Genomic DNA, 10343 nt, shown 5'->3' with positions numbered 1-10343 from the left:
TAGTAGCAAAGAGAGGATTATTTGTGGCAAGGTCATTTTCCTTTGGAGATGGGAGGGATCTATCAGGCAGATTAGCCCACTAGTGCTGATCAGGTAATTCCAGATTGACTGGTTTAAGATTCCACTCCATAGATAGTGATTTCTCTGATGGATTTGGGCAAAGTAAATTGAAAACCTTCTGGAAAAGAGTCACTATTCTAAATATCATTAACAGCATTCATGATTCATGAGCAGAAGTCAAAATATCACATTAACAGCATGAAAGAAGTTGATTCAACCCTTTGGTAGCTTAACCTTGATTTTAAAAGTTGCAAAGATTGCCTAAAAAGGCAACAGCTATTAATAAAACACAATTATCGTCATGAACAAAGAAGGGAAGTGATGTAAACATCTAAAAGGATTCTCCACTCAGATTCAAAACATCTTGAAGTTCTCACTCCCTTTAAATAAATAGAAATGGGAATCTGTACAAGATGTCTTTTAAGTGTGACTAATGAAAGAAACATACAAGGAATTTCTCCTCTTCCTTTTCAAAAGATCGGTGATGTTTCAATTAAAGCAAAATACTTAAAGTTATATCATTATTGCTGGACCTTTACTTTTTTTTTTTTTTTTTTTTTTTTTGGCTGCACCCACAGCATATGGAAGTTCCCAGGCCAGGAATTGAACCCATGCCACAGCAGTGACCCTAGCTGCTGCAATGACAATGCCAGAGCCTTAGCCCAGTGTGTGCCACAAGAGAAGTGCTGTGGGAAAGCTTTTAATCAAAGTCTTTTTTTTTTTTTTTTTTTTTTTGCTTTTTAGGGCTGCACCCTCAGCATATGGAGTTTCCCGGGGTAGGGGTCCGGCTGGAGCTTCAGCTGCCAGCCTAAACCACAGCCACAGCAACTCGGGATCCGAGCTGCATCTTTGGCCTACACCACAGCTCAAGGCAATGCAGGATCCTTAACCTACTGAGAGGGGCCAGGGATGGAACTTGCATCCTCATGGATGTTAATCAGATTCGTTTCTGCTGAGCCACGATGGGAACTCCCCCTTTTCTTTTTTAAAAAGTTTTTTTTTAATTTACGATGTCGTGTCAATTTCTGCTGTACAGCAAAGTGACCCAGTCATACATATATATATGTATGTATATATATATGTACATTCTTTTTCTCATATTACTTTGCATCACGTTCTATCACAAGAGATTGGATCTAGTTTCCTGTGCTATACAGTAGGACCTTATTGTTTATCCATTCTACATATAATGTGTTGTATCAACTAACCCCAAACTCTCAGTCCTACTCCCCCAACCCCTTTCTTTGGCAACCACAAGTCTGTTCTCTATATCTGTGGGTCTGTTTCTATTCCATAGATAAGTTCATTTGTGCCATATTTTAGATTCCACATATAAGGGATAAATAATATGGCATTTGTCTTTCTCTTTCTGACTTATTTCACTAAAAATGATAATCTCTTGTTCCATCCATGTTACTGCAAATGGCATTATTTCATTCTTTTTTATGGCTGAGTAAAATTATAAGGTTTTTAATCCTAAAGTTACTTTTATGGCAGTGCAAATATTTTGATTTCTAAGTATGAATGGGGGAAGGAAAATCTGTTAAGCAGTCAAAGTTGGGGAGGAGAAAGCAAGAGAGAAAGCAAGAGGGAAGACTCCATTTAGACAGAATGTACAGAGATTCTTTCCAGTGAGGTTTGGGGCAAGTGAGCCCAACCATTACCCAGGTCTCTGAAAACAGAAGATGCATTCCTTCTTCTCTGTTAAACCAGCCCTACCTAGGACTCAAGTGGCTTTCTCTGATCATGAGCAGCATGGTCTTTGTGAAGCCCATCTGCTAAAAGATCACCTTACGCAAAAAAAACATACACTGTTTTTAATAATCAAAGTAGTTCAGTTGGCAGAGTGTTAAGACTCAGGTTTAATATTCTGTGGTTATAGTCTGGGCTGAATTGAAATTATTATCTCAAGGTCCTACTCCAAAAGTAATTTGACTAAAGAGTCCCATCCTTTGCAGAAATAAATCTTTAAGAGTGAAAATGCTTGGTGAACAGGAATTGTAAATCTTTCACATTTTACCCAAGGGATATGATGGCGTCCAGGACCTGCTATCCCAAAACATATCATCTTGGCATATTGAATATTTTAAGCTGAAGGAGTTGGAGAAAAGGGCTGAAGCAGGAATGTTACTCTGACCTTCTTCCCACCCTTCTCCCCTGAAACAGATCATAAATCCCTCAAGTGAGAGGTGCCCTTCCTCTACACTGAGGAGAAGAGCATCCTTATCTCCAAAGAAAGAGGGACATTAAGAGGAATCCTAGCAAAAAAGCCTTGTTAAGTTTTCCCCAGTTTACTACACTCTCCTCATACTTTTTGACCTATCATTTCTCCACAACTGTACGCTCTTCATCAAACCCAGCATAAAAATACTCAGGTCTAACCTTCCCCGCCCCCACCCCCCTTCTTTTTAGGGCTACGCACCTGCAGCACATGGAAATTCCCAGGCAAGGGATGATCCAGAGCTGCAGCTGGCGGCTTACACCACAGCAACACCGCAGCTTGGGGCAATGAGGGATCTTCAACCCACTTAGGGAGGCCAGGGATCCAAACGGAATTCTCATGGAATGCTAGTTGCGTTCTTAACCTGCTGAGTCACAATGGGAATGCCAGGTTTAACCATTTCTTAGGGTCTTCACTTCCTTACGAAGTCTCCTATGTCATGGAAAACTTATATTTAATAAATTTGTATGCTCTTCTCTTATTAAACTGTCTTTGACATTTGAATTTTCAGACACAGGCAGAGACCCTAAGAGGGTGGAGGAAAACTTTTTCCTCCCCTACACTACCTTCCTAAAATGAATTGGAATATTTTTGTCGCTTCTTGTGCTCTGCAATAGTTTGTGTCATCCTATGTTGTGGTGACTGGGGGAAGCACACTTGTACTCATTTTGGGACACCCACCCCCTCCACCCCAGTGGTTGCTCCCTCATCAATGCCCCTAGATTCCACCCCTGAGCTATATGTCAAAGTCTACAGTGGACATTCCAAAAATGTTGACTGACAAATTCATAGATAATTTGAGTTTTACATTAACCCCGAGAGAAGATACTGTAGGAGAAAAGAGAGGTGGAAATGAGAGACGTGGGCCAGAGAAAGTCTTTTTATGAAAGAGTGTAAGATGCAGGAGGGCATAAATTTTGCTTTGATTTGGTTTTGTTTCAAATAAGTCGCCGTTTTCAAGGGGCCAAAACTATTGAGTAGATAGACGAGTGTCATTGCTTTACTTTTACGGTTGGACGTTTCACATCTTTCCTATTCCACCCACATTTTTTATGTCCGTGGTTCTTTCAAAAAACCCTATTGTTCTGTAGCTTAACCCATAAATGAACCAGTGGACATCTTTTTGTCAAGAACAAGTCAAACATGGGAAGAATTCAAGTCAAGCGAGGAAATCGCCAAATTCCTTGACAATGTCCATTCGCCCCATTCTTTTTAAACCTACAGTATATATGAACTGAATAAAGTATTTTTACTAGGCTTAAGCCAACCTTGCACTTCCAGGAGAATCTTCTACGAACCTTCTAGACCATCACTGCCCTTCTTCCAGCACCGTGATCATTCCTTTCAGACTCCCGCCCTCCGTAAGCGCTGTTTGTGCTCCCTCCCTCTTCTTTGCTGTTTTCCAAAAGGAATGCAGCATCAGCTCAAAGTCTTCTCTCTACTCTACCTCTGGAAGTCAATAATCAAAAATTTCGACAGGGTCCACATTGATTAACCATATAACAATTCCAAACATTTACATATTAGTTTCTACAAATTTTAGACGTTATTGTAGAGAGTTTTAACTGTTGGTGAATTTAATCTCAAACAGAAAAGCCCCCGCCCCCTCCAGTCTATATACCTTTTGTACCATACCTGAGAAAGGCATCCCAGCGGATGGCCGCGTGGCCTAATGGATAAGGCGTCTGATTCCGGATCAGAAGATTGAGGGTTCGAGTCCCTTCGTGGTCGTCTTTTCTTCACCTTTGCTGATGTGATCTGCTGCTGACCTAGATGAAACTTCCAAGATCTACAAGTCTAACTTTCCTCTTCCTTATTGTTGCTGTCCTCTAGTTGTCAAATCAATCAATCAATCAATCCACCAACCAACTCTATATATGTTGTATGTATGGATGCCTGCACTTGTTAAAGTGTGTGTGATGAGTGTACCACCGGCTGAGAAATAAATAAGAGATGGGGGCTTTTTTAGACAGTTTAATTATTCTTGGCAGAGGATTAATACTGTTGACTCTGAGAATCTGAAGGCATTTGGTCTTTTCAAAGTTGAAATATTGATTTTTTTTTTTTGGTGAGAGGAGGGGTCACTATAAAAAAATCAAGTGAATATGGTAATGGTGAGTCTCTGATTAGAATTCTCTACCATTGTGACTCTCAATGATTTTAAATCGGTGTTATTCAGATTTATTTTATTTTTTAAAATTTATTTATTTATTGGTCTTTTTTTAGGGCCGCACCTGCGGCATATGGAGGTTCCCAGGCCAGAGGTCCAATCGGAGCTGCAGCTGCTGGCCTACACCACAACCGCAGCAACTCAGGAGCCGCACCAGGTCTGGGATCTACACCTCATCTCACAGCAACACCGGATCTTTAACCCACTGAGCGAGGTCAGGGATCGAACCGTCGTCCTCATGTATGCTAGCCGAGCTCATTAACCACTGAGCCACTACAGGAACTCCAGACGGTTTTTTTTTTTTTTTTTTTTTTTTTGTAGTTGACATACAGTGTTGTGCCAATTTCTGCTGTACAATAAAGTGACCCAGTCATACATATACATTCTTTTTCTCATGTTATCTTCCATCACGTTCTATCCCAAGAGATTGGACATACCTGTGCTGTATAGTAGGACCGCATTGCTTATCATTTCTAAACATAATACTTTGCATTTAACAACCCCAAACTCCCAGTCCTTCCCACTCCCTCCCTCTCCCCCTTGGCAACCTTAAGTCTGTTCTCTATATTTATGAGTCTCTTTCTGTTTTGTAGACAGGTACATTTGTGCCACATTTTAGATTCGACATATGTGATATCATATGGTTTCTCTTTCTGACTTACTTCACTCAGTATGATAATCTCCAGTTGCATCGATGTTGCTGCAAATTGCATTATTTTGTTCTTTATGGCTGAGTAGTAGTATTCCATTGCATTTATGTACCACATCTTAATCCATTCAACTGTCAATGGACATTTAGGTTGTTTCCATGTCTTGGCTATTGCAATGAGTGCTGCAGTGAACATAGGGGTGCATGTATCTTTTTGATTTACAGTTTTGTCCAGATATATGCCCAGGAGTGGGGTTGCTGGATCACATGGTAGTTCTATATTTAGCTTTCTGAGGAACTCCATACTGTTTTCCATTGAGGTTGTACCAATTTACATTACTGCCAAAAGTGAGGGAAGGTCCTCTTTTCTCCACACCCTCTCCTGCATTTATTGTTTGTAGACTTGTTAATGATGGCCCTTCTGACCAGAGTAAGGTGGTGAGGCATTGTGGTTTTCATTTGCTTTTTTTTTTTTTTTTTCTTTTGTCTTTTGTTGTTGTTGCTATTTCTTGGGCCGCTCCCACGGCATATGGAGGTTCCCAGGCTAGGGGTCCAATCGGAGCTGTAGCCACCAGCCTACGCCAGAGCCACAGCAACGCGGGATCTGAGCCGCGTCTGCAACGTACACCACAGCTCACGGCAACGCCGGATCGTTAACCCACTGAGCCTAGTCGGATTCGTTAACCACTGCGCCACGACGGGAACTCCTCATTTGCGTTTCTCTAATAATAAGTGATGTTGAGCATTTTGTATGTGCCTATCGGCTATCCACATGTCTTCTTTGGAGAAATGCCTATTTCAGTCTTCTGCCCATTTTTTTATTGGGTATGGGGTTTTTTTGTTGTTGTTGTTGTTTTGTGGGGTTTTTTTGGTTGAATTGTATGAATTGTTTGTATATTTTAGAGATTAGGCCCTTGTCAGCTGCATCACTAGCAAAGATGTTCTCCCATTCTGTGGGTTGTCTTTTTTTTTTTTTTTTTTTTTTTTTAATGGTTTCCTTTGTTGTGCAAAAGCTTTTGAGTTTAGTTAGGTCCCGGTGGTTTATTTCAGTTTTTATTGTCATTTCTAGGAGGTGGATCAAAGAAGATGTTGTTGTGATTTATGTCAAAGAGCATTCTGCCTATGTTTTCCTCTGGGAGTTTTATAGTATCTGGCCTTATGTTTAGGTCTTTAATCCATTGAGTTTATTTTTGTGTATTGTGTTACAGGATGTTCTAATTTCATCCTTCTACATCCTTCCAGTTTTCCCAGCACCACTTATTGAAAATACTATCTTTCCTCCACTGTAAGTTCTTGCTGCCTTAGAGGCAAGATTAGTTGACCATAGTGCTTGGGTTTATTTCTGGGCTTTTTATCTGGTTCCATTGATCTATATTTCTGTTTTTGTGCCAGTACCACACTGTTTTGATTACTGTCCCTTTGTAGTAGTATACTCTGAAGTCAGGGAGTCTGATTCCTCCAGCAGTGTTCCCCAGATTTTCATTAGCTACCATAAACATAACTGGCTCTATCTCCCAAATAGCAATCTCAGAGAAAAGCCTAAATGAGGGAGCCACCAGCAGGCTTTTATTCCAAACTGTCCTCTGGAGCAACTTCTCTGTAGTCATTTTAGCAAGAGTACAAATGTCATTAATGGATCTGAACAGTTGGAAGGCTCCTCAAATAATTTAAAAATAGAACTACTATATGATCCAGCAAGAAATTCCACTTCTGGGTACATATCCAAAAGAATTGAAAGCAGGGTCTCAAAGAGATATTTGTACTCATGTTCATAGCAGCATTATTCACAACAGCCAAAAAAAAGTGGAATAAACCCAGATATCCTTGGAAGGATACACAGATAAACAAAATGTGGTATATACCATGGAATATTGTCTTTAAAAGGAAGGAAATCCTGTCACATGATACTCCATGAATAAACATTAAGGACATTATGCTAAGTGAAATAAGTCAGTTACAAAAAGACAAGTACTATATGGTTTCGTTTATATAAATGTAGATGAAAAATTAACAGTTGACCTAAAGAAGAAAAAGAATTTTATTCAAGCCAACCTGAAGATTATAGCCTGGGAGACAATCTTTCAGAAAACCGAGGACTGTTTTGCTTGTTAGAGGTCAGAGGTAGAGTTATATACGTTTTCAAAACAAAGGATCATTCATCAAAATGACACAATGACATTTTACACAAAGTTCACCAAAAACACAGAGTCCAGATCTACGTGTACACAGTGATCAGCAGGTCAAATTTTATCTTCTAAGAAATTATGCTGCTGGCATTACACTGAGAAGGAAAAAACACTGACCTTTATGGTTGAGCCAACATTCCTGTCTTTGAGGAGGTCTGGTTAATATACCATACAGATGCACACTCCACATTAGAGAAGGCTTTGTCAGACAGGGAGTATGTTACACTTAAGTTTTCTTGTCCTGCCTTAAAAAGGTAAATTTTATTCCATCACAAAGTATCTACAGTAATCAAAAGGAAAGAAGGAGAAATAGGGAGTTATTTAATTGGTATAGAGTTTCAATTTTGCAAGATAAAAAAAGAGCTATGCAGATTTATTCCAGAGCAATACAGACACTCCTAACACTACTTAACAGTACACTTGAAATGGTTAAGATTTTTTACCACAACAAAATAAATAAATAAATAAATATTCACTGAAAACAATTGGTCATAAGCCTATGGGTTTATTTCCGAATTCTCAGTTCTATTATATTGGTTTATATGCCTGTCCTTGTGCCAGCACCATATCATTTCGGTTACTGCAGCTTTAACTAAGCTTTGAATTCTGGAGCTGAATTCTGGACTGAGAGTCCTCCAGATTTGTTCTTTTTCAAGAATGTTTTGGTTATTCATATTGCAATTTGATATGAATTTAAGGAATGGATTTTCTGGAAAAAAAAAGCTGCTGGAATTTGGATAGGAGTTATATTGAATATATAGATCACCTTGGGTAGTATTAACATCTTAAAGATACTATTCCTATTTAGGAACTTGAGATATCTTTCCATTCATTTAAGTTTCCCTTCTTTTCAGCAATGTTTTATAGATTTTAATGTACAATTCTTTCACCTCCCTGGTTAAATTCATTCCCAGTTATTTTATTCTTTTAGATGCTGTTGTAATTGAAATTGCTTTCTTAATTTTCTTTTTGGATTGTATATTGCTGGTACACAGAAACACAACTTTTGTACGTTGATCTTCCACTCTGCAACTTTGCTGAATTCATCTCTCAGCTTTAGAAATTTTCTTGTGGGTTCTTTGGGATTTTCTATATAGAAGATTGTGTCATCTGTGACTAGAGACAGTATTAGTTCTTCCTTTCCAATTTGGATGCTTTTGATGACTTTGTCTAATTGCTTTGTCTAGAACATTCAGTACAATGTTGAATGGCAGTGGTGAAACAGGAATCCTGTCTCATTCTTGATCTTTGATGGAAAGTGTTTAGTCTTTCAAAATGTTAGGGTATTGATGATGTTAGCTGCAATTTTTTATAAATGCTCGTTATCATGTTGAAGAAGGGCATAATATTTTATTTAAAATTTTTTTTGCCACACCCATGGCATATGGGGAAGTTCCCAGGCCAGGGAATGAATCCAAGCTGCAGCTTCAACCTATGCCACAGTGACAGTAACTCAGGATCCTTAACCCACTGAGCCGGGCCAGGATCGAACCCATGCTGCCACAGGGACAACGCCAGATCCTAACTGCTGCACCACAGCAAGAACTCGCAGAGTATGATATTTTAAGTGGTGAAGTACAATCTCTTTCTCATCTCATGTTCCATAAAATGGGGTATCTCTGATAAAAATGGATGAAATGGGGTTAAAATAGGAATAAGTAACATTTTGATAAAGTGCTACCTTTTTATATCAAATGTATTATATATATAGGATACTAAGGCAGATGGTTAATTGAATTTTCTGCTAAAAAACACTGGCCTAATGATGTTTCAAAGAGAAATCAGACTTTGAGACTTGTGCTAGAGCTTTCCTAGGAGCCCTCTGCTGGTGGACCACACTCATCTCATTTACAGTCAGACTTCCATATCTGCAGGTTCAGCATCCATGGATTCAACAAATCTCATACGGAAAATATTCAGAAAAGAAGTCCAGAAAGTTCCAAACAGGAAACTTGAATTTGCCATGCACCAGCAAATATTTACATAGTATTTACTCTGTATTAGGTATTATGAGGAATCTAGAGATGATTTAAAGTAAATAGGCCAACAGAAAAAAAAATCCGACTAGGAACCATGAGGTTGCAGGTTCAATCCCTGGCCTTGCTCAGTGGGTTAAGGATCCTGCATTGCTGAGAGCTGCGGTGTAGGTCACAGACGCTGCTTGGATCTGGTGTTGCTGTGGCTGTGGTGTAGGCCAGCAGCTGCAGCTCCCATTCGACCCCTAGCCTGGGAACCTCCATATGCCACGGATGCAGCCCTAAAAAGCATAAAATAAACAAGCAAACAAACAAAATAGGAGAATGTGTGTAGATTTTATGCAAATAACTATACCATTTTATTTTTTTATTTTAATTTTTGGGCTGCACCCTCAGCATGTGGAAGTTCCCAGGCTAGGGATGAAACCCACCAGGTAACTCCAACTATGCCATTTTATATAAGGAACTTGAGTATCCACTGGGGTTCCTGGAACCAGTCCCTCATAGATACCAAGGGACAACTGTATATCCATGCATTAGTGGAGATATGGGGCCTGTTTTGCAGTGGTATAGTGTGGTCTCCTTCTGAACTTACTTTCTATGCTGGGTATTGCACATTTATTTTAAAGTATTCTAATTTTTATTTCAGCCAGAGATGTCCACAAATTAGTTGAATTTTATCTTCACTTTTTAAATCTTATACATGCTTTACACTGGTTAGTATTGGTTAGGTCGATCATACGAACTCACTTGCTAGGATAAAATTTCTCATTCCAGGAAGTTCCCACTGGGGCCCAGCAATAACAAGCCCAACTAGAATCCATAAAGATGTGGGATTAGTCGCTGGCCTCATTCAGTGGGTTAAGGATCCCAGGTTGCTATGAGCTGTGGTGCAGGTAGCAGATGAGGCTCAGATCCCGCATTGCTGTGGCTGCAGCTGTGGCTCTGATTTGACCCCTAGCCAGGGAACTTCTGCATGCCACAAGTGCACCCCTGAAAAGAAAAAACAAACAAACCATTCCTGGGATAGCTTAGTCAAAGCTTCATTTATTGATATTTTAATTTTGAATTTCTTCTAAAA

At 39.4% G+C, this 10343-nt stretch overlaps 1 non-coding gene across 1 annotated transcript; it reads left to right on the top strand.

Moving 5' to 3' along the window:
• The first annotated feature begins 3939 nt into the window (after positions 1 to 3939).
• TRNAR-CCG lies at positions 3940 to 4012 on the top strand. The gene has a single exon. It is a non-coding gene; the product is annotated as a tRNA-Arg (tRNA).
• Positions 4013 to 10343: the final 6331 nt, after the last annotated feature.

Source organism: Sus scrofa, unplaced genomic scaffold (assembly GCF_000003025.6).
Source record: "Sus scrofa isolate TJ Tabasco breed Duroc unplaced genomic scaffold, Sscrofa11.1 Contig1052, whole genome shotgun sequence".
Lineage (NCBI taxonomy): Eukaryota > Metazoa > Chordata > Mammalia > Artiodactyla > Suidae > Sus > Sus scrofa.
This window is presented reverse-complemented; position numbering and strand designations above follow the sequence as displayed.